We start from the raw sequence: 25,845 nt of genomic DNA, 5'->3' as shown, positions 1-25,845 counted from the left end.
ACAGTACGCAAGAGGATTCAGATGTGATGTACAGAATGCTTCCATCTGACATAGGTACTGAAGACTTTTAGAAGACGTGAGTCACGTCTACAGTATAGCTACATAGAGTAAAATGTAAAAAGAAACGTAAAAAGAATACAAGTGCCAGTAACTAGGAAAGTAGTTTCAAAGTGCTTGAAGTATGAAAGACAGAACTCAGCTGGCAGGACAAAATCTGGGAGTGATCAAATACATGCTTCTCAGCTACTCAGGGAGATTGGCAGAATATGGCAAAGCACAGCTTAGTGTGAAGGGTACGAATTACTAGAATGGAGTCAGCGCTCTGAACAAATGCTATTTGAAGGAAACAATTGGAGATGGGCACATGGCCCAAATCAATAAATGCAGGTAACTCTAGGGCACAGTGTAGGAGACACATGAGACACATAATCTAAAATACAGGTATCCTCACATTGAAAACATACCACCAAATGCACTGCTGCTTTAGGTGCTCTGCAGCTTTAGAAGTTTTACCTACCAAATGCTTTGGTACATGCATTACTCTGCTGTCACTTCTCCAATAGACTGCATACCCAAAAATGTTCTTCCCCTTTTAAAGAAAAAAAAAAAGTCACTTCATGTAGATAAGCAGGTTCTAGTGGCCTTGATCCGAAGCCACTAGAACTTGATGGAAAGACACTGTTGTTTTTGAGACAACGTGGGCTCAGGTGTGTAGAAATAGTTCCCTGTACATAAAATTAAACAAAGTCTGAATGCTTCTTTTCTAGAGGTACTTGCCTGCCTCCCTTATTTAGGGCTGATGACTTAAAAATTGAACAAGCTTAGAAACTTATCCACAAATAATGGGTGACATAGGATTGGAATCAAGCATACAATTATTAACATTAAGGGAGTGTTATGAACATACTCTGAATACATCACGAGAAAGCAGGAAAAAAAAAACAACGCAAAATTAATTTTAAAAGCATCAGTATATGTGCACAATGCAGAGAAGGGAACTTGAAGGAAACCTAAACCGAACACTAATCTATCAAGTGTATTAGTGGAAAATCTCAACTTCAATAATAGGCATATTACAGCTGTGCCTATTCTGAATCCCCAAGTAATTATAATATGCAGTCTTTCGGAGGAACATTTATTCAACTCCTACTGTTTTTCCTGCTTGGCTTACTGTATTCATTGCACCTGCAGGCCACAGTTTTACTCATATGTTAGTGAAAAGACAGAATTCAAGTTCTTACAAGGAGCACTAAGGGATCACTACGTTTCTGTGGAATAATCTTAGAACTCAATGCTTGGGCAAAGTTAAGGGGAAACATACAAGTCTAGAAAACAACAGTACAGAGTTGGTGAACTTGAGATGTGTTTGCCATCTTGCAGAAACAAGGTATGAGCAAGTACAGACAAGAAAAATAAAGTACTGAAAGAGTCATTGTACTCCTTATTTGTAGGGGAAGGGAAAGGTGAACTCTCTGAATGTATTAATCTGGATGTTAAAACTTTACAGCACTTGAAGCTATAAAAGTCTGTTCAAATTAGCTGAGAATGCCACGTCACATGATTTCCCCATTTATAACTTTAGCACTCAGTTACATGCTTATTGCATGACCTTAACAGCAGCAGAGCTCCAGCGAAAGATCAGGCAGTACCACGATGATGGGCTCTGTACAGGTGCTACACTACTGATACTGAGCAATCACAACAATAAATTTGCATGACATTTCAAAAAACTTTTATCCCCTAAAATAAATATATTTTTAACTGTGACAAAATATCAGCTTTCAAATCAGGTATTTTGGAGCTTAATGTCAAGTGCTGCTAATTAAGAGATAGAGAGATGAAACCTGGCGTAATTAATAAAACAACAGTTAAATTGCATTTAACTTCAATTTACTAGACTGAGTTTTGAGTTTGAAGGCTACTTTATTTTGAAAATCTTCAACACTCTTCTAATAAAAATGATACTGTCCTGACTGTAATCAATTTAAAGTGTCAAAACATTTTCTAAGTATTGCACCAGTGTTGTAAATCCAGAAGCTATCTTAAAATAAGTTGTATCAACCTGTCAAATCACAAAAAGAATCAACAGTGGGGGTCAGAAGAAATTACAGGTTTCTTCAGACCCAAGCATCACTTTGACTACTAGATCTGAACACTTGGGTATAATAGCAAGGGACACTGCATTATGAAACAAGCAAAAGCATTTAGTCCCATGTTACTTTGCTGCCAAGGCAGTAAAACTAGAGAGAAATTCTCCCAGAAATTCTACTAACAAGTTTCTTCAACTGAAATTATATCTTCTGACACTCGGAGTAAAAACACATAACAGGAAGCATTTATTTTAATTAGGAGTGATGTTTATAGAACTTAAATAATTGGAAACAGCAGAATGCAATACCAAATGACTTTTCAAGTTATTGCTTTCTTATCACCAGCTTGTGACTAATACCTTTCCTAAGTGATCCAAAAACTGGTCAGATGTACCTAGCAAAGCCTCTGTATCAATTCAATACAGCTGCAAATCCAGACATTTTGAAATAGAAAACAGAGCCATTCAGTGATTGGTGATGAAATTGGACAAATGAATTAATTTCCCTGCGGTACATGAAATTGGGATAATACCTACCTTACAGTAAGGCTTAATTCATTAATGCTTATGGAATGCTGAGAGATCATTAGCTGGATAAAAAAAATAAAAATCTCTAAATCATTCCATTTGGACTGCCTCCTCCCTTAAATCAGTGTACGCTCGTCTACTTCTGGAGTCATTAATGTATGCATTTACTTGCTATTTGGTTTGTTTCCTTTTATATTACCAGTAAAATACAATGATTTTTATCTCCTTTATTGCATAACAATAAGCTGTTGCTGCATACCACGTTATATTTCAACAACTTTACTGTTCCACTGAGCCTCCACAATCTCCAGCGTATTTAAGGTCTGAAAAAATACCTATAATCCACTAAGCCTATTTCCCTATTTCCCAACCCCTAAAGAGAGTTGCTAATACAAACATTGCATGTGGGTCATTCAGTGCATTTTCAATGCTTCATTTGACATCCTTACCAAAGTTAATCTAACGGAAAATAACAGCATATAAAGAAAAGCCAATCTAGAATGATTCACTATTGAAAAACGAAACAAACGTGTTTTGAAAGTTTTCTCTCCAAAAGGAGACTCCTTGGGAACTTCATTATTTAGCCTCTGTTAACAATTTGAATCTTATAGTAATTGCAACCATTGAAAGTTTCAATGCCAACAATAGTACTGCTCATGGCAATGCTTTGCCACAAGTATGTAGACAAATTTGTTAAATCAAGAGCAACAACACTTCAAGACAAAAAATAACAACTGCTGTTGTTAAAACAAAAAAGCTCCTGAAGTTCCTCAATCTTGCAGAAAACAAACAAAGAAAAAAAACTCAGATGCAACACTGTTAAAAAAAAATGAATATTTAGCAAACACTGTTAAAACCACATCTTTGTTTAAGGCTCCAGTTATACATTTCATAGAGTCACCCTTTACTATACAACGTGCACTGTTTTCTCCTAGTGCTCTCCAGCAAGTTTTTATAAAGGTATTTTAATTGCCTATTGAATGAAAGTACCATAATTCAGGGAAAAATTTCAAGCACTTCTGAAGTATAGGGAAATTCTTCCAACAACTGTAAGCACAACTGCGTGCCAACCATCCTAAGCCCAATCATAAGACCACAACAGAAGATTAATAAATAAATTATCAAGGAAGCTGATACTACCTTACTACAAAGATAAGGACAATATGTTTTAAAGATATAAAAAGGAGCAGCTTGACTTTATAGATAGGCCTGATAGATCTGTGGCCTTTTATTTAGAATTGCAAATAATTTTCCTATGTAATATATGCTTTAACATACACTTTTACTATACTTTAATGGACTATTGTAAGAAACAGTGCTACATCTTAAAAGTTACAGTTTATAAATAATTCAGGCTGTGTAAATCAAAAGATAAAACTGAAAAAAAAAAACCTAAACCTGAATGGCTACAACAAAGCTGTTACTTCAGTTTAAATTTCTCTTTAGTAGGACGTAGTTGGAACAACGTCCCAAGCATATGTACGTATGCCCAACAGATTGAAGAGCACTGTTGTTTTTCTATTTTGGTACCATTTACATGAAATATCATTGTAACAAAGTTCAATGTATACTATGCCGTTCTACAGTCTTTTCAGAATGTCACAAGCATCCAGGACTGAACATATATTCCTCATGCTTAAGAGATAGAATATAGATGTAAAAGCATTCATCTTTGAAGATGACTGCAGGAGTTTTTATTTCTGAAATTCTTGTGCATAAGCCCCTTCCTGAACAGCATTATGGTTCAGGACCAGTATGTTTACAGCAACCGCGTAATAATACACATTAACTACACTAATGGAAACCCCTTCTTTCCCCAAGCGTGGAAGGCAACAAAATTTTCCATAACTCACACGCTGAATAAAAATTATCTTCTGTAAAAGATGTTTCCGTAAAAGCAATGTATAGCATTTAGAACTCCCACCAGCACCATCACCCAACAACAGTAACAAAACAATGCTAGACACTAGAAAGACAAATGAAGTGATTACCATTCTTTACAGCATGGCAACTTTTTTTTTTTTTTGCCTGCTAAAGCATAATTTATAGAAAAATAATGTTATTAGTGGTTAAAGAATTTTAGCATGGAATTTATTCCTCTGTGTTACTGAATACTTCAACACAACCGCGGATGATTATAAATGCACAATAATTAAACGGCAAAGACAACTGAACTACAGAAGTATATCATTAAGGCTACAGATGTAGCTTGAGAGTTCAGAAGCATGTCAAACGGGTGGTGACTTTGTATTTTTGTGTTTATTTGAAGAAAACTAAATAAAAGTACCTTCTTGAAAAAGTAAAAGAATCAACTGAACCACAAAAGTAAGAATAAATCTTTGACTTCTCAGTCAGATTTCTATTAGTTGTTTTCATCTACAAACTAATAGCAACTAGCAGTCACACTGTTTGTGAAGGAGCCTGCTCTCCAAGGAGAGATCAATCTGTTGATCTTAATTGCTACGGAAAATATGACAGCGTTCTTTCCACTCCTTTTCTCTCTTTCATGCTTCTCAATATGCCTGGAATACTCTTTCAAGTTCTCTTCATCAAATCTTTAACTCCTTGAAACAACTGTTACCAAAGAGGTTTCTAAAACATTACTTTGATGAAGACAAACTAAAAGTTGGGAGGCACATCCATGACATTCAGGTAGTTTGCAGCAGTGTGTGTTACTAAATTGCACTACTTTTGACTGTTTTTACCCCCAGCTGTATATTAGAGGCCCAAGTACCTGCCAAATCCATCAGAGCAAAATCCCTGGGACTTGGATGGATTGTTTTCTGCAACATCGTTAGAGCGAGCTAAAATGATCACTGAAGTTGTTAGGAGAATCTACCTACTCATTTCAGTAATTTAACAGACTTCTGATACAAAGCTAGAACAGTTACATTTACATAGATCTAACTCGTCAGAAAGATATGAAACCTTAAGTCATCTAAAATTAACCTATTTTCCTTTAAATCAAGTAATACATATTTAAATCATCAGATTAATAGATATAATTACACTTGTCATTTTCACTGTACAATGTTAATGTACTCTTGACCAACAAATAAACAACTCTCAATGTAAGACTTCAAAGCCCAAAGCATTAGCACTAGTAAATGAAGCATATGTTTAGCTACGAAAAAAATTACTCTGCTAGAATTACCTATCTGAAATAAGTCAAATAAAAACATAACAAAATAGTCAATTTTGACATTTCATATTTTGTTGAATACCATTACTGCACAGGCAATCACTGTCTCTTACATATAAATTAACAGCCTACCATCTGTCAAGTGTTCAGATAATCACAGGGTTTAATGCACAATATGGTTATTAGAATGTGACCTGACAAAAGAAAGAGAACACAACCTAATTTGGACAATGAAATCTATGATCTCACTTGCAAATGACAGTTTGACAAGCTATTATTCTGCATTTTGGCTTCTACAGTAAAAGCAATTTTACGCATACATAATTCTATTAGTCATACAGCCAACTGCCTGTGGAAGATTACTTCAAACTATCAAATTTGCTTGGTCATTCAGGGTTTTGAACTTAATTCTTACACAAACATTTGCACCATGAATAGGAGTTTATGGGTATGTACACAAACACCTATGAAAAAAGAACATTAAGTAAAAACAATATTTTGATGCTACCATTTAATTACAACTTCCCATTTTAATTTTGAAGTAAGCATGCAAAAAGTCATTAAGTCCATTAATTACCTCTATATCAACTAGTGTCTGCTGTTACAAGAATGAAGTATACAGGATGCTTCACAATATGTTTCACATCTTTGCTATCTGCTAATGAGCATTATTTTTATTCAGAATACTACTTACATACTATCTTTATGACATATTCCATATGCAATACCTTGGTTTTACTGGAGTGAAGATTAATGACAGATGCTACCACTCAAGGTTCCAAAATTAATGATAATAATAATAATAATACTGTCTACTACAAACACTCTACTCTAGGCAAGCCTCACATGCCCATAACTTCCACATTTTCTAAGGACTCAACAGCATTCCTAATGCTCCAATACGATATATTTCAAAGGGTATCCTCTAAAGATCCCTTCAAAATGCAAAATAAATGTTTGAGAAAGATTGTGTCTTCAGGAAATAATAATTTTAAAAAAAGTATTCTAATAGTGACAAAACAAAGGAGTTTAACACAAGCTGTTGCATTACCTGAAGGACTTCAGCAGGATAACAACCATGTAATTAGTAAAACAAACAACTGAGAAAATCATTTCTTTGCCTTCACTGAACATCTATTCTTTCAACATTCTTGCCTTCCTTAGTTATGAAAAATCCTATTTTCTCCTGTCTTGTTGGGCAGACGCATTTGTGAGTCAGAGCACTGAACCTGTGCAGCAAAGAATCACGGGATCGCCTTGGCACTATCAAACACACAAACATGGAATTGAAGAACAACACTATGGAGCTTTAGTTACACAACAGAAGAGCCTGCCTCAATTGTCAAGGACCACAACAACCCCAGAAGGCAAGGAAAACAAGATCATGGTTTATGCAAGGCCCGTCAGCATTTCCAAGTGTAACGTTACTTGCAGCTACACAAGACAACATTCAGCAGACAACAGTCTGCTCTTCTGATTAGCTCCTACTAAAAGAGAATTAAGAAAAATAAGAACAAACTACAAGGAAAGAACACTCAGACTACACCATTCAGGTTCAGCTTTACACGTAGTCAGAAAGTTTCCCCATTAAATGCCACAAAATATCAGCTGTACCAGATAAACATCACAAAATACCATTTTCCAAAGCACCTGAGTGACCTGCAAGTCTTATCCTTGTTTTGAAGAACTCACAATTTAATCACTTTGCAGGTCAACAAGTTCTCATACATCTAATAATGCACATGGTGGAATTCATAAAACATGCTTAGCTGCGTCACTGGAAGCTGTAATTGCTTTGTGAGGCTCCTAGTATCTAGGGAGGTTATTGTGTGGTAAAGGTAGAATAATCATTCCACAAGCTCCTAATTCGCTGGATGTCTCTCAATTTGTAGCAACTGTAAGGTGGTACATCACACAATGGCATCCTACATTAGCGTGAACTACAAATGTTTACCAAGGGAATGACCATAGAGAAACCACTAAGCAGTTAATTCAATGGAATTTAATTCACTGAATTCATCAAGTTAAGAAGTGTAACCTTAACAAAAGACAAAGCTCTTGCAAAATCGGGCTTACGCTCTTCAGTCAGTTCAGTGCATCTGAAAAAACTACCCTTAAGTTTAACCACTCAGAACATTATTCTTAACAGTAACAGACAACTTCCAAATAATTTCAGATTCTAACTAGAAAACATTGCACATCAAATCCTGGATTATGAAAGCTAGATTTACATGGAATTGTATTTGTGTAGTTACAGCTTTTAAGGTTTGACACTTCAGGACAGGCTTGCAGTGAGACTAGCACTGAAGTTAACCTTCTATGATGGCTGCTAATTGCTAACTACTCAAGTGACTGTCGAAGCGGATCTCTGTGATCATAGCTTCTAAATGACACCCCACCAACTCTACTGCTGCACAGGACACTTCAAACAGAATGAAGTTGGCCAGTTTTAAATAACAGTTCCTATGATTTCAACTTACAGCCTCTTGTAAAAAGCTGTGAAAATAACTCGATCCCAATAGGATGTTCCAGACTTCACATCTCACTTCATGTAAAGTGCTTCTGGAGTACAGCCTCTGCTGCACTTTCATAATTCACACTAGTGCCTGCAGAAGAAGAGATGCAGAGCAAAGACTTCTGTGTCAAAGCCTGCCTGACTGGGGGAAGGAAAAGCTTCCCATAGATACTGTAGTTCTCAGGTGGGAACAGAATAGCAGGGCTTGCCAAAGGTGGTTTCCAGCAGACACCTAATGAAACTGGTTCTGGAAGGGTCTACTGAACCCCAAGGGACTTCCTCCAGCATCATCTCCAGAGAGAGCACTGTTCTGGGACAGGATGCACTTTCAAGTGGCACAAAATGAGACATACAGAGGTGGTACAGTCAGAATAACACCTTACAGCATTCTCTGCTTGGAGTTGGCAAAATTTCTCTTTATGTGTGCCAAATCTATTACATTTTATGCTTAGATACAGAACTACTACTGGAGTTCTATGCATAGAGTTCCATGGAGAAAACTAAGGTATTTAAAACTGTTCTCTTGTATTGGGCATCCAAGTTAGGGAAAAAAAAAAAAAAAAAGGAAAAAATGCTTAGAACACCTCAAAATCCACTGTTTTCAGGATGTAATTTTTGCTTCTTCAGTCCTGCTAATAAGACTAAAGAAGAAATATATATATACATATTTATATATATACACACATATATGCTTCCAGGATATTCTGTTTTAACAAACTATTTTCCCTCCTAAGACTAAGTACACTCACAGATATAGACATCATAGATGGAAGAGCAGGAGCTGACCTAAAGTAGCCTGTTAAAATGACCAAAACAAATGGCAAGGCGAACACTTGTGCATTGTGTAAGGAAAATATTGTAGGTGAGAGGAAGGAAAAAACACTTCAAAAATAGTACTTTGTAATCAAAGAAGCTTTTGCTTCTCTTCCTCTCAGAATATTCTGGCATTAGCACTGCCTGTACATTTGCTTCTCTGTAATAATTTAATTGCTAACAAGATCAGAGAAAATGATTTATTCCACCCCCAGTCTTCCTACGTTTGTACGTCATCCTATGGGACGTTGGCTTTCTGAATTGCTTTTGGCCATCTGATATTATATTACTGCAGCCTTCCTCAGAAAGAGCCAAGAAAAAAAAAACCCACCACAAAATAATTACATTAATCCTAGGAATCAAAGCTTATTGACTTTCCCTTGAGCTATAATACAAAAAGCTGGTTACAGAAGTTGCCAACTTATTTAATGATACCACCAACTTCTTTCTGAACTCATCAAAATGTCTTCTGAAAAAATTCTCAAGTTGTTGATGTATAGCAATACATTATTAACTTCAGCTCATCTTAATGCTGAAGATAGTAACTCTACCTGCCTCTGTTCCTTCTACCTATTTGCGCCTAGCCAAACACTGAAAAACACTGTTAATGCAATAAAAAGTCTCTTCAAATGTGTTCTGTATTGTTACCCCTTTTCATCTCTCTTATTCCCATCCTCTAGCTTGTAAAACTAGCCAAAAATTAAAGGGGAAAAAAAAAAAAAAAAAGCCAAACTAAAGCAGTGCTGTAGTAAAAAGCAGTATAAATCGAAGTGAGATATTTTCTTTGCATCCTGACTCCCAAACACTGTAAGAATTTTAATGGAACTTCAGAGTATATCCAGTACTACCTGAAATAGATGTGAATTTATGCCAGTCCTTCAAACAAAGAGTATTTGCCTTCAGTTAGTAATGACATGCACCTTCATTTCAAGAAGCATAAGACAACCTGAAGCAAAAATAAAAAGTATTAAAAATTTAAGATGGAAATGCTGAAATTGAAGCAGAAATTCATATTTTTTTCTCCAAAAGCCAAATCAAAGGTCAGACTTGATTTTGTTGTCCAAATTTGTGTCCACCACTTGATACACCTACGTATGCATTTCTAAAACTCTGATTTATATAAAATATTGATTAGCTAAGCAAAATATTGGTAATCTGAATATGTCATTTTTATAGTAATGAAAGTAAGAAGGTTTACTTATATTTTAAATCACGTATGTGAATCAGGGAAGGAATTTATACACTCTCAAGCTGAGCACAGAATACTGAGATCAGTAAAAAGAAGAATCAATTAGGTACTGTAACTTACTTCTAACCATTAATGACAGCACATTTGAGAGGTGAAAAACGATGACATTTCATAACAAGGGCATGGCAAAAAGCCATCCTCGCTTTGTAGCACTGAATCCAAGCGTGATATTCACCACAATGGAGCCACTCCTCAGCACTCCACCTCACGGAAACCTCAGCCTACCTGAGCAAAGTCCTCTGGGCACAGAGGGACAGCCTTCTGGGAAAGCAGCAGGAACAAACTGCTAAGTTTCTGCCTTCTTTACTCATCTCAGTCTACTAAGAAGATTAGCATAGATTCCAACAAACTCTCCTTTCATTTGAAAATGAGGGGGAAAGACAATAATTAAAGACACAGAAGTGTGATGTAAGCTTAGAGATGATAAAAGGTTTCTGGAAAACTATTCAATGAAAAGGAATTTACAGTATTACTGTAGTGTTGCTGAATAGTCACTGAATTTTAGGGATAACAAAGCATTGCAGCTTTGATTTAAATGGCTGTAATTTTCTGCTTTTAAATCTGAAATACTATAACTTACAATACTGCCATAGTATGATTATTTAGATATTAAACTTTGCCATTATACAAAAATGGCATCACATACACCCAGAATGGATGAGCAGGAATAATGGTGAAGTGCTGCATAAGTTATGAAAATTACACTTTAGATATAAATTGAAAATCTCATTGAATTAAGCCAGCTTTTTATGTTGACAGTATATAGTACGAGATACAAAATTAGTCTTCATTTGATTTCTATTCGGAGTTCAAAACAGCAATTTAAGCGCATGATAAAGAATGTCCTTTTTTAACATTGATTTGCATTAACCTTTTGTCAGCCTACCTAATTGAATTAGTTTAAAGGATGGCTAACATCTGCAGTGACATGTACTTTCCCTGTTGCTAATCCTAACGATCCTAAGAATTCTCTTGCCAGGGTGATGATGTATTTCAATGATTGTTCTTGCAGAAATATTTACCCCTCGGTGGGTGGAAGCATAGTTAAATGAAATAAGTCTCTCCTTAAATTTTTCTGATAGCCTGGCCTCAATGCCCAGCCTTTTGATTCCAGGTTTGAGCTTGCATCTGCTCAAAAGACAGCTGAAAGGTTCTACACATTACCTTCATCTTTATCCGGAGGGTACCACACAGGGAGTGGTTTTAACATGTCAAGTTTCCCTATTAAATATTCAAAGCCCTTTGCTAAATCTTAGCACCAGAAGAGGTTCCTAGTGACTTGAATTCTTTCCAGTTAGTTTTATGAACCTTTCAATAAGCAAATTTTTAATAACACTGAATCACAGGGGTTGCAAAGGGCCTCAAGAGACCATCAAGTCCAATACTCCTGCTAAAGCAGGTACCTTACAATATGCACAGGCAGGCATCCAGATGGGTCTGGACTATTTCCTTTGGATGAAGACTTGATCATATAGATTTCATAGTGGGCAATTGTGAAGTACATAAAAAATAAACAATTACAATGTGATGTAACTAACATAAATACAAACAATTCCTTTACAAAATCCTCCATATGCTGATGCAAAGAGCCATCTGTTTTGTAGTGTAAGCAGAACATACTTAACCAGACCAATGAATGTTGCTGCTGATCTTCAAGTGCTTAAAAAAAAAAAAAAAACAGGCTAAAATAATGAATTCAATGATTAAAGTTTAATTTCAGATCAACTATGACTAAGTGGAATCCCTTTAAGTGTAATCTGAACTTCTTTTTACCATTTCTGCTCAGAAGCTAAGGCTTCAAGAGTATGGCACAGAGAGAATTCTTTGCACATTATATTCTCTCTAGAAAGTCAGGCATAACTGCATTTTTCATGTTTAGCCCAATGAACAAGTTTTGTTGTTCCTGTTGTTTTTTGGTGTTTTTTTTTTTTCCCCACAAGTCTAACAAGTTAGCCCTCAGCAAATGCAACCCAGGGCAAAAGGATTATGAGAAATACATCAGCATTTTGAACGGGCTTTAAAGCAATCTAATTATTAGCCACATGCTCCAATTTGTGAGAAACATAACAACCTAATAACCAGATTGTCACCAGACAGATAATGAAAAATGTGTGCTAGCACTGAAATAATACATCTTTCTGTGCCATCTGCATTCTATGAAGTTCTGCTGATCTCTCACTTGGTTGACAGAGTATCAACTGAAATGGTCTTGTCTTTTTTTAAAGAACTGATAACATTTGGAAGGAAGGTGATAAGGTGATTTTAACTTAAGAATTACCTGTCTTATTTAAGGTTTGGCACTACAACAAACTGCTCCCTGAGAAAAGACTGGCACTTGGGTTTAAGTAGCATCTTTCAAAGCAGAATAATCCAGCATCTATTAGGTGTAGAATTTCAACTTTATAACTACATTATTTTAAATTACAATGTTTATGATGAGACAAAGTAAAACTCATTGATAAGACACAAAATATTAGTTACACATCTTTAAAACCTGAGGAACACATTATTCCTTAAATTGTGCTTGTAGATTCACCTGATTCAAGTTAGCAGTTTATAACACTATTAAACCACCTTCAGGAAAGCAAAAAATGTTTCCAATGATAACAGCTTACAAAGGTTAGCTGTTTTATTTCACTCACAAAAAACAGTTCTGACTGATTACTACAAATGTTTCCATCTTACACAAGAAATACTGGTATAACAATGGAAGACTAATTCTGAAACAATGGCAATGTCTACTATCCTCAGAATCCCCTAGATCAGAAAGAAGCATTACAGAATTTTAATTTTGGTAAAGTTCACATTTTGGGTAGTATAAAGCCGTTGTATTTTTTTCCTATTATGATATAGGGAATTTTTATGTCATACCATGCACCCACCAGGAAAACACGCTACCACATTAAGTAATTCATACCTAAATCCAAACACAAATTTAGCAGCTACTGGGTAGAAAACCTGTACAGCTCATGGCATGTAGCCAGAAAGGTATAATCCTCATTTTCAAGGTGTTGAAAACAATCTTTGGAAATTTGAAGGACAATGCCCTGCTGGATTCTTGCAGCAAATTTACTGGTAAATATGAGCAATCAAAATTTTTCCAAGCACTTTTTCTGTACCAACATTCAGAGATGTGAATTAGCTCCTCCACAAAATGATAAAAACCACCAGCACTCATGGATGCTTTCAAAAAAAAAAAAAAAAAAAAAAAAAATATCACAATATGTATTTAAAATCCCTATAGTGTATGTGAACTACAAAGAAATATCTGTACAGGCTTACAGGCACCTATATTTCACTCCTGGTAAAAATTCTTTGCTGTGTTTTTGAAAAGGAACAACATATATAACCTAATAGTGTCCTTGACAAAAGCCATTTTTCCATACTATCTACAACTCAAGACAAGACTCAGACACCAGTCATAATCTGCGAACAAGAAATTAAAAACTGTGACCACAGTATCACCTCAGCTGTATGTGAAGTATCTAAGACAACACAAGCAAATGAAAAATGACTCGATTCAGCTATTCAACTTAGGCATACAAAAACGTGCAGTAGCCAACACAAACACTAAAGCTTAGCCACTACTACTTCATTTCCACTTCCTTTTGTAAGAATTCATCTTCCTCAACTCTGAAAAAACACCCACTGCAGAGTCACTGCTGCTAAGCTGGTGCTGAGCTAAAAAGCTACACAAAAACTTGAGAGAAATATCGCGTTCCCTCCCCACCTTTAGGAACAACCCTGTTTGCAGTGTGAAAACCTTCTCTCTCAAGCGCTGTATCTTAAGATCATTTTCTTTCTGTCCCAGTTATTTAAAACTATGTCTTTGTTATCAAAGCACAGCAAAACTCCTATTTACCCATTTCTAATGCTTCTGTAAACCAGACACCATAGAGAGCCCTTGTGCAGCATTATTTTGTTTCATCTGCTAAATGGTGTGCTACCACTTGAATACTGTATCTTGAAACCAAAAGCTTCAGAAAAACACCCATTTAACAGGTACTAAATAAACAAGTACCGAAAAAGTGAAAAAAATGTAAAAGCTTGCCTTTCTAATTCAGTACAGCAAAAGAAAGACTCCTTTATTGTCTCATTTCAGAGACAATATATCAAAGGCAGAAAATGTTGGCTTTATAGCCATTGAAAATATGAAAGACAATGCTTGATTTAAGCAAAAGATTCAAAACTCATATTTACTGAGACTTGAGGAATAAAAGGAATAAAAAGATTTTCCCCTCTTCCCAGGAAATAGATTAGTTAGGCATGACATTTTTCCACTTCAGTGTTGCACACATTTATAAGCTTCCCTTTTGTAGCATTTATGAATTCAAACGGTGCTAGGGTTAAGCTGGAGGAAAGCAATTTGGCATGCTTGCTTCTGCTTTTATCAAAGAAAGCAAAAGCAGTCCACGAGGTCTGGACTGACCTTAAAGCAGAAGTGTTTACCAGGGGATTGCTAAGGACTTACCAATCGTGTTTGGTAAAAGGAAGCCTATATTTGATGACACTTGCACACAATGTGTCAATAATATGGCTGTTATTCTGTAAGTATTTTCTACATAAATAGCTTCTACATGTAAATTAAAAGGACAAATTAATGCTGTGTTTTACAGGAAGTTTCCAAAGTCAGCTACTTCCAAATTCAGAAAACTTACACACCAAAATTCAACCAGTGTGCTTCCATGCAATCATATTTATAGAAGTGCATGTGTATACATACATATATGTGTGTATGTATACATACTTATGCATCACATATACATACACAAATACTTTACCACAGACAATTTCCCTAGTAAAATCAGGTACATGAGGGAGGTCATCTGGGAAAAAAAAAGCATCTTAAAAGTACTGCAACCATGTAAAGGATGCAGACACTGAAAGGAATCTTTACTGAAATAAAAAGCAGATAAAGGGAACCAGGGACAGAGAAATGGAAGCCAAGACTCTAAGCTGAACACAGTAAGGACTAACACATGCATATTTAATTTACAGGTCACCTATCACATGCAATGCAACAGGTGAGTGCCTGTTAATAACTATAATCAAACAGAAGATGAAGCAGGTACAAACAGCTATAAACCTACACACCACTCCTGACACATACAAGAATACTTCTTTGCACCTCAAAAGTTTTCCTTTGAAAATACAACAAGAATCTGTTCCAATTTTTTTTTTTTTTGGCACATTCAACTACCTATAAACAGCTTAACTGTGCATACAAACATTAAAAATCAATTTACCGTGTCATTAAATAAAAACAGGCACAGAAAACTATCAAATCCATACAACACATTCATTTCTTCTGTATCACACAAATCTGTTGTTTAACAAACGTTTCAGCAGTTGATCAGTTAGTTACAATTCATGACAACACACGTCTATACTAGTTTAAATTTCACTGCATAATGTGACTGCCTCTCATTTCTAAATCATCCTTTCGTGCTGCAGACTCCTTTAATTATCACAGTTCTTTTCTGGGATACTGGAATTGCTATCACTGAACCGTGATATCAAAGTTCAACTTTTCCTAAGCTGACATCTGAAAAACATCAAAATGAAAGGAAGAACTTATTGAAACCAGAGGTGAGATCATGGGATGAAAATGAGTCTTCGCCACAGTGCTTAATGCATTATACACTCTTCTTTTTTCCTAAAAGGAAAAAAACCAAACAACCCATATATTTCCATTTAAAATACAAACCAAAGAACAACTAATTCTCCACAGAATGCTAAATTCTCTTCAGATACTAAAGTTACCAAGACACTTAGTATGTATTTCACTATCATCCTGAGTTACTTAAATTTCAGCGATTTATTCATAGAAATTATCGAGTACAGAGTGGGGCAAGGAGGGGGAATGAGATCTCTGCAATATTATATATCTTATCTCCAGCTTCCTGTAGAAATGCTACCATAGAGGCAAACCTCGTGTAAATTCAGAAGAACCACAGAAAATACCACTTTTAACATTTTTTCCCTACCCAGCACTATTGTACTAATGACCAGAAGCAAAACCAGTGCATTTATTTTTAAATACACCTAGCATGAATCTTTGCAAACATAACTACACCAGAATACCTCAACTACTGTGAACAAAGCCAAAGTCAGCAATCATTCCCTTAAAGATTCGGCCACCCTCAGCACATCAACTTTCTTTACACTTTCCCTCTAACAACTGCTCAGCAGTTTTGTATGCTAGGAATGCCAGGTGGCTAAAGAAGTTGTCCTGTCAGCTTTATCTTTAATCCAAGAACTTTAGATCTGTGAATATAACAGCAAAGGATGTGTGGCAATGTTTGTCAACACAACACATGCCCCTATCTTTACAGTACCTTCTCCTTCCTGCACTCTGAGGCTACAAAGGCTTACAAAATAAATATTTGGAAGTAATTACTTATGTATCAATAAAAAGAGAAGTTACAGGGGAAGTATCCCCTACCTTTGTCAGTGAGACAACTAAGCAGAGCCAAAAAGATCAATTTGTACAAGCAAAACGTAAGCTAGAAAAGGGTTATCAAACGGATTAAACTGAAGTGACTTTTGACCAAACCAGTGGGCCTTTAAATTATACAGATGATGTCACTTATTATTAAATAGGCTAGCAACAAGTTTCATCAACAAACTGCCCTGTGGGCAGTTATTACATTCCCAGCCTTCAAGATGAACAACAGCCATGCTGGTGCTTTGTTAATGTTCTCAACTGTGTGGCTGCCATCTATAAAGACCAGGTGAAAGTAATTCAGCTGAATGCCCTCATCTCATTTTTCAAACCCAGGACATGGTATCCCATCTCATTTTTATTAGTCTTATTTTCACATTTTCCACACATTTTCTGAGTACAAAGATTTTTTTTGTGTGTGTTTTTTCACAGCTTTCCAAGCCACTCACAGAGCTCATCAGCTGGAATGGCATCAGCCTTTCTACTCTATGATAGTCATATTGATTGGTATCTCCCAAAGGCATACTGTAATCATTTCATCAGCAATAGGGTTCTCGACAGATACACACTTTGACTTTCCCCTTAGATATGACAAATGCAGTCCTCACTGTTTCAGATCTTGTGCAATTCACCATGTATCCACTACCACAGGATGACGCTTCTACACTTCTGAAGCCCATGTATTTATATTTTTCTAATTCACACATCATACCTTCCAGAGCCCTTTTATTAGTTTATGATGATTCCTCCATGAAAGTATTAGTAGTGTATTCCTTTTGAGTAATTTTGCACAGCATCGCTTTGAATAAACTCAGTATTAATAACAGGCTTCTCCCCCAGTGCAGCATACTTCATTCTTAAACATCAGAGCGTATTTCTGTTATGCGTCACACAGACACTATTTTATTTGAGACCTGTCACAATTATTTTTCATAGAAAAAAAAAAAAACCAAACAAGCCTAGCTGTGGTTGTTCCTTGCTAAAGCCAGAATGTGACCATCTGCCTTTTAACACCATGTTTCTACACTGATGCTTCAAATCATCATCAGTTCTGGTAATTGACTGTTTTCTAAGCAACCCTTGGTGTCCACCATCAATGAAGCTTTTTACTCTCATGACAAAGAAAGTATACCTTTTATCCACATAGGGACGTTTCAAGACACGCAGCATACTCATGGGTAAGGTGCTGTGTTTATGGCAGCAATAGATAATCACATCATCAGCATGCTCTTTTAAATAAAAAAGTCATAGAACAATTTCACAGGTACTTCAGCTCAACGCTGTGCATCTCCAAATACTACACCCAGCAGTCTCAGCATTTCATACAGAGCCAGTTTGCTGAGACTACTGACTAAAAAAAAATAAACTAACTCCAAGAGTAAAACAGAAAATCCATACCAGCATGGCACGATTAGTTTTCCATATTAAAATTATACTTGCAGTCAGTTTTGCACTTAAATTAGTTAGAGTTATTCTTAAATATCAGGCAAACACACATCTAATTAGATGCAAGTTGATGTAAATTTCAAAAGGCAATTCACAGCGGTATCTAAAAAAAAAGAAATGTAAAATAACCCAAGGATATGTCTTCTCTCTAAGAAGTCACAGCCTTGCAAGCATACCTTTGAACGTGCACATTTTGTCATTACAGTTGCCAATATCAGCTGTACTGAGGAGCTATATATTTTTGAATGTATGTAGAGGAATGACATCTTAATGTAGGAGAAAAGTAGGCCAAAGCAGAAAGTTTTGTTAAAAAAAAAAAAAAAAAAAAATGTAACTACATGAATCATCTCATTATTGTAGGACCTGAAATTACTAAAAAAAAAAAAGTATTTTATGTCTACTATACCAAACCTTAATGTATTTTAAAATTCAACCCATATTTTCCCCAAATACTTAATATCATCAATTATTTTAAAATGTGCGAGCTACCAAACAGATTTTAAGGATACGTATTTATTATCAATATTCAAAGTTAAATATATTTATCTTCAGTGTTCCTGCAGGAAAAAATGCAATCAAAAAGCAGCATTCAGTACTTTAAAGACTAAGAAAAAAGAAATCTGCTAATTCAGAATGCAAAATCACGACCAGAAAAGCCTTAAGTGGTTTCTATAGACAAATACAAGGATCGATGAAACACTCACTTTCCAAATTTTACTCAGATAAGAGTTAAGCAGTGTATTACTGTAAAATGAAATATTTAGTTCAATGGAATTCCCATCAAAGTTGAATAGCCAAATTCAAGTGAACACAAATTGAAGCATTATGTATTTTCCTATAGCATTCAATTTAATTACCCTAAATGGAGTGTTACTACTGATTACTGTCTCTCAAGCTGAATAAGACCATTTGACAGTTACTCTGGAAAAAAGCATTTTAAAAAACCTATCATAAATTTGAAAGACTAGAAAAGAAATATCCCACATCCAGTTTGATATGGGAAAAAGTTTCAGCAACATTTACTAACCATCATGCTTAGTGCTTCTTTTGCCAATACTCTCAAAATGAAGAATGCTAATTGGTCAGTGCAAGAGTACAGCAGTCAGGTTGCTCACATATAAACTTCAAAGAGCAACCTGCACAAAATCAATGCCATAACATCGCTCTCAGAGAACTTCAAAGAGCTTTGCGTTGAGATTACGCTAAGATTATTTGCCCTACAGCATACAAAATCCTCAGCTATGCTATTTTGGGAAAATATAACAACATCTCCACAGTTCACCCATTTCAAATGCTAAGGAAGTGCTCACCATGAAGGTGCAGATGACTGTCACTGCCCTGCTGAACCATAAAATTGTATCTCTAATGTACAATGCTGAGGACAACTAAAAGAATTTCATTTTTCCTTTCAGATAAGGTAATCACAAGTCTTCCTTGGAAATTAACTTCCCATGTCATCCAAATCCTTCTATCTGTACCTGGGGATTCTGTTTTTTTAAAATCACACACCTTTTAATTATTAGATGCAGCTTACACTTGCATCTCCAGAAATACAGTTAACCCCTGTTTCTCCAGCATTTTGTTTCACTCTGTTACCAGAGTTCGAGCATGCTGCCCAGTACACAGATAAGCAGGGAGCACAGGGAGTACTTTCTCCCCATTTCATTCAGCTAATAGAAATCTGAAGGCTGCTCAGTGTGACAGATGAGCTATGTGAGCTAAAGCAACTTGTTCCGCTTGTCAGCCTCCAAGAGCCTACAGCAGTGAGATACAATTGTGATGACACCACGATCGCAGAACTGGGTCAAACATACGGTCACTTTAAAACAGAATGTCAAATACTCTTTCTACTTGAGAAATTTGATTCAGTGACACTAAAAGCTGTTAGATACCATTAGCTTTATATCTAGGTTCAAAATGAAACCGTTACTTTGACAGTATTTCAAGAAGCCTCTCGTGAACCCTACATTGCCATTAAAGCTTGCAGGAATCACAAACTGCCAAATAACGTTCACTGCTGCCCATGGGGATGGAGCACTCTGGGACCAGGACACTGCGCTGTGTTACACCAGGAGATCCGTGCCTTTGAAACAATACTTACATTATGGCTTCATAGATTAAGTGGATTAAAATCCTTACAGAATTTTGAAGATCAGACAAAATTTAGAAAAAAAAAAAAAGGAATAGCAAGGTAAAAACAACAGGTATCCCAGCTCATGCCTATACCTATTATTCAGTCCAAGCCAGAAATGAATCACTTTGTTGTTTATTTTTTTCCACTCCAGTGGAACAGAAAACATGCTACTCAAATATATATGTATTTAAAGAGGACAAGTACTACTTAACAGCCCATTCAAATTATTTCCATGCACCTTTGAAGTCAATTTGTACTGTGTTGCGACAATGCAATATTTTCTCCATGTAACACTACCATGTGCACATTTCAAACTCTAAACAACTGCAGCACAGAGTTCATGCCATAGATGTATGTTTATAAAAGCAAATGTTAAAGTGAAGATGATTCTTGACATTACTCTCACATCAATCTTTAGAATTTTTGTTGAGTCACATACAAGCTCTTCAACAGAATGACTTGAGCTGAGATATATACATACTGTAACTGTTGTCCAGAAATTCCAGAACATTTGAAAGGGAACAGTAGAAGTCTGGGGCGCCAAAAGTAACTTCCTTCTTGGTATTTCACTAATTCGTATTGACACAAAAGGCAGTCCAAGTCAAGCTCAAATGATGGACTCTGCTTAAGCTCCAATTCCCAGCCTGCTGAAGCCCACAGCTGAAGTTGTAGTTGTATTGACCACATTGCATTGAAATATTTGTATATAAAATATATGCAGCAACATCTGAAATATCTCTGTTTTGCTTACATTCCATAAATGCCCATCTAGTTCTGCACAAACTTATTTCAGGAAAAATACTTCCAAGGAAAACTTACCATGGAGCTTCTCAAAGATGCATATTTCTGTGTAGTTCTAAACTTACATAATTTTTAAAAATAATTGCTGTTTACTTGCTTTGATTTTTAAATATGTCTTTGATCTCATTCATTAATATTCATTAGTCTTCTGATGTTGGACTAACGAGAATCTTACGCATTTATGAGAAGCTATTTAAACAATGCTATCAGACAGGTTTTTCCAGATTTAAGTTTTTCATCAATACTGACAATACTCGATTCTTTGTATTCTCCAGTGTTTTCTTCAAGCTTCCTGAAACTATAGTTTACATATTTCAAAACAAAGCAGAGCTCAATAAATGCATAACTATTTCTGTCAATGATAAGCACAGAATCCTAAATGGATAAAGCAGCAGAAACACATTATATACATGGACAGAATGAATAATGCTCATATTCAGAGTATAATTTACTTCCATGTTTTACATATATTATTTATGCTTATGATGGAACATCTCTGAAGCTACAAAGAACAACACAACCTCAACTCTTCAGTTTAAAGAATTTGCTTTGGGCCCAAAATCACACTACTATCACCAGAACACAACACCAGCCACTCACAGGAGCATCACAGGCAAACTAAGAATAACACACACAAACTGATAGCTACTTGCCCTCTTTGCAATAAAAAAAATAAAGTTGTTTTCCTGTTTTGTTTCACCTGATAGCATTATATACAAACCAGAAGTTGAAAGCAGGAGTGTCCTGAGCGATATGCCTGTTGTACATGCACTGCAAGTTACAAACACCCAATCCAAATGCTGATCTACACTAGAAGTAACTTTGGCAAAGCAGTCCTGTGCTACTTTCACTACGTATGCAAAGATAACGAAGATATGCAATACCATTCAAAGAAACAATGCTTCTTCAGAAGTAAGCATTCATGAAGTCAGCTCCAGTAATTCTCATTTCTCTGAGAAACTGAAATGACCTTTTCCTGAAATATCATTTTGGCTGAAGGACAGAAATGACCTCGCATAAGCGTCAATGCTAACCAAGCAGTGCCACCCACTTGTTCACACATGCTGCACTGGCACATGGATTTATCCTCTATTAGGAGCAGTCAATTACTGTGTGTCTGTTGCTGTTCTTACCTTCAGGGTTCATTGCTATTTCCAAATTAAATCTTTAAGAACAAATGCAACATTTTAAAATTTCTTATTATTATTCACAAAAATTCTGAGATAAAGCCACACCAATTTGAAGCCACCTATTACTGCATTCTATCTAGAAATCACACAAAAGCATCCATTAGAAGTTTCTGAATGACAGTACCATGAACACACACCAGCAGTGAAGTACACAATTATACCTTGTCTGCTACAGAATTCAGAACATTTGAGTACACACACGTACACCAGATTTTCACACGTGGAGAAGCAATTGCTCTTGTCTCAGTTGGAAATAATAACAAAAAAAAAAAAAAAAATCAAGAGAGCTGAGCATCCCCAATTACAGGACTTCTGGTGTGTCTCACAGCACACTCAGAACCCAAGAGAACTGGAACCTACAAAAAAGAACAAATATTCAGTGTTGTTATACATCAGAAAATTGGACAATTTCTCACTAGTATCAGAGTTGGATTATGTATAAAGCTATAGATGTTAATATGAATTGAGTTCTACATTACAGTAAAACTTGGGAAAAGATAAGGAAATAAGTATTTAGTTTTTTTTAAGACTCTAAGAATTATGCAAGGTATTTACATAAACCACATGCTGTGGATAATCACCCATTTCTAATTCTGATTAAGTGCAACATCAGGTCTTACACACCATCCTCATAAAGGCTAAGTATGATTAGTCTCCTTCCAAAGAAAAATATTTTCTCACTCTACTCTTTCCTGCTTCCCGTTACCTTTGTTTCTCTGCACTGCCGTAACACTCAGCTGGACTAGGACTCAAGTTTACCAAAATTGGGCACACAGGACAAAGTTTAGACACCTTACAGATGTAAGACTCTTCCTCCTCTAAATGTCTAGAAATATACACTAACAGAGCCCACTTCCTTACTGATTGCTATTGGTTCTTGACTGAAAACTGCACTTAGTTATGCTCCACTGAGTCACGTATGAAACCTTCTGTGGTTATATTGTTCAACATGACCATTAATAAGCAAGCCTTACAAATTCCAAGGGATTGCACCATCACTCTATTTTGTTTTTTTATTTGTGGCAAAAGTTAAATTATGTGTATTCTGTAAGTGTATTACACCAGAGAGGAAAAGTTACTCTGTCATATGAAGTCAAGAAACCGAAACAAAACTAGCTAAAATAGTGCAAGCATTATCTAATTTTAAACAAAACATAATTACATTAATGCACTGTGATTTTATTTTAAAATGGATCTTGGTAATAAGTGAGCTTCACTACAAAAATAAAACTGATGGCAATAAAAAAAAGAAACAAAGGAAAACAATTTTTGTTAGTTCAAATGAAGCTAACAAGGGTTAGCAGCAGTAAAAAACTACCTTCTTTAAATTCCAAAAAGAATCTCTTCTCCTGACCTTTCTAAAGCTCAAGATGCATACGTACACAGAATAAACAAAGTAATTTGAAAGCAAATTCACTGAATGCACCTGACCTTTGAAACAGCACAGATAATTTTAATCAGATTTGCACAACGGTAGTCTCAGTTTTTTGGTAACAACGCAGATAAGAAAAATAACTAGTTAAGGAAAAAAGACAACATATAACCACAATCATGATATCTTTAACTTTTTTTTTCTGGAGATAGACAACAATCTTAAGAATCTCAGAATCAGGAAAGATTCCTCTGCATTTCCCTGAGTCTCCAGCCAGAGGCGCTCAATTCAGCTCTAGAGACAAAAGCCCTTTCTGACAGTTAAACAACTTTCTGTCAGATAAATCGAAGGACAAAAAACTGACAATAATTCACAGGTTAAAGAAAAAAATGTAAGTTACACAACTATATAAAAATATTGGTTTTGATCAGAGTGGCCAATAGTTTCCCCAGACCACTTAGTATACAGGAGGCTGTTCAAACATCTCTGGCTCATTAGCTTTGGTTTTCAGAGCTTAGGAGCAAAATCAAAATCCACAGTGACAATAATAACCTAGTGAGTAGTGCTGACAAGTTAGAAAAACCTCTGCTTACAAAGAACACATTCTCAGAACCAAACACAAATTAGCTTTAGGTGAAGCTAGCTGGCAATACTTTCGTTTGTGGACAGATAAACGTTACTACAAGAGTTGCAAACAACTGACTTATCAGCATTTGGAAAATTAAACAAAGAAGCATCGCACTTCTTGCAAACCTTAAACTTACCTCAAGTTAGTTATGTGACTTCAAAATGAAGCATTCATATGGAAAGCTACAAATCTGTTCAGATTCAGAACACATAAGCTCCATCAGCAGTCATTCTGCACTGATAGTGACAAAGTTCCATTCAAGCTGGCAACCACAGCAATGAAGTCTAACACAACCAACAAAGGCGGTTTTGGACAACTGAGGTCTGACTTTACTTTTGACAAAAGAACAAAAGTGAGTAAAATAGAGAACCTCCTTAACTTAGTAGTTACCCAAAACTAAACTGCATTTGCACAAGGATAGAGGTTTTTGTTCGTTTCAAATCATGCATTTCAACAGCACTAGTTCTGATTCTGTACTACTTGTCTTTAAAGCTTAACTTCTTTGCATTTACAAGGAATTATTCAGTTTAACAAAGCACTTACATCTTAGAAGAATCATTTAAAAAAGTACCAGAAAGCCCTTCTAACTGCATGAATTTGTAACTGGATAGAGCAGATGCTTCCCTCCAGAAGCAGCACTACCGCAGGGCTATCTATCTACCAGCAGCAACCTCAAACAGGTGTGTTGGGTCACTTCATCCACGCTCAGATCTTCGAAAGTGAACGGTCTAACATCTGACACAGCCTCTGAGAGGGTAAGCAGCAGAACAGAGTTTATAAACATTTGAAACAGGTGTTACTGAGAACTAAGAGACATTAAGGTCGGATCATGCATAAAGCAGTCCTCCAGAAATGGATTCTGCCATTTCTCTCTGTTGCTGATTCATTATTTGATTTTGCTGAATGCCAACCAAATCCATTCTACGGCTACAATCATATTCCTCTTCTGCCAACTGTTTCGGTGTTCTTTTATCTCCTTTGTTCACAGTGGATTTTATCGTACAGCTTGTCTTTCGCCACTGCTATCTGATATTCTCATCTGTTCCTAATAAGGAGTTTAATTTATTTAGCTTATCACAAAGGTTGAGAAGGGAGCTGATCACTGTGTACAGACACTTACCCAGTCTGACAGTGTAAAGCATTCTGACCTTGCAGAGGCATACAGGACACAGCACCTCGAAAAGCACATTAAAGAAAATGAAACTTGAGTAAGGGCCGATTTCCAGAGAGCTTCATTTAAATTAGAATAAGCTGAAAAAATTCTATACAGCCATTGAAATAACTTATGGCTGTTGTTGCATTGCAACTGATTAACATGCAATGACATCTCATTTCTCATTAAAGTTTTGTTCTCAGTTTTGTTCTGTTTGGATTTGAAGGAAGCCCTGTATCACAAACTTGCAGGTATCACTAATTATTACAGTTTCCACCTAGGAAAGCTCCAATTTATAAAATGCTCATCAGAGTTTGAGGAAAAAAAGGTTACTTCAATC

General features: G+C 35.8%; 1 protein-coding gene across 4 annotated transcripts in view; it reads right to left on the bottom strand.

Annotated features, from left to right (window-relative positions):
* The window catches only part of FHIT (fragile histidine triad diadenosine triphosphatase), a 507,230-nt gene that overhangs the window by 473,338 nt on the left and 8,047 nt on the right, over positions 1 to 25,845 (bottom strand). The window contains exon 1 of one of the 4 annotated variants that reach the window (XM_042823263.1): positions 9,936 to 10,006. The exons of the other annotated variants lie outside the window; for them this stretch is intronic. The gene's annotated coding sequence lies outside the window, so the exon portion shown is untranslated. Of the gene's footprint in view, positions 1 to 9,935; positions 10,007 to 25,845 lie in introns of those variants that run through there. 4 annotated transcript variants of the gene reach the window in all.

This window comes from Centrocercus urophasianus, unplaced genomic scaffold, assembly GCF_019232065.1.
Source record: "Centrocercus urophasianus isolate 14NV4802_14NV808 unplaced genomic scaffold, USGS_Curo_1.0 seq_22, whole genome shotgun sequence".
Classification (NCBI taxonomy): domain Eukaryota; kingdom Metazoa; phylum Chordata; class Aves; order Galliformes; family Phasianidae; genus Centrocercus; species Centrocercus urophasianus.
The sequence above is the reverse complement of the archived record's forward strand: the minus strand, read 5'-3'. Positions and strand labels throughout refer to the sequence as shown.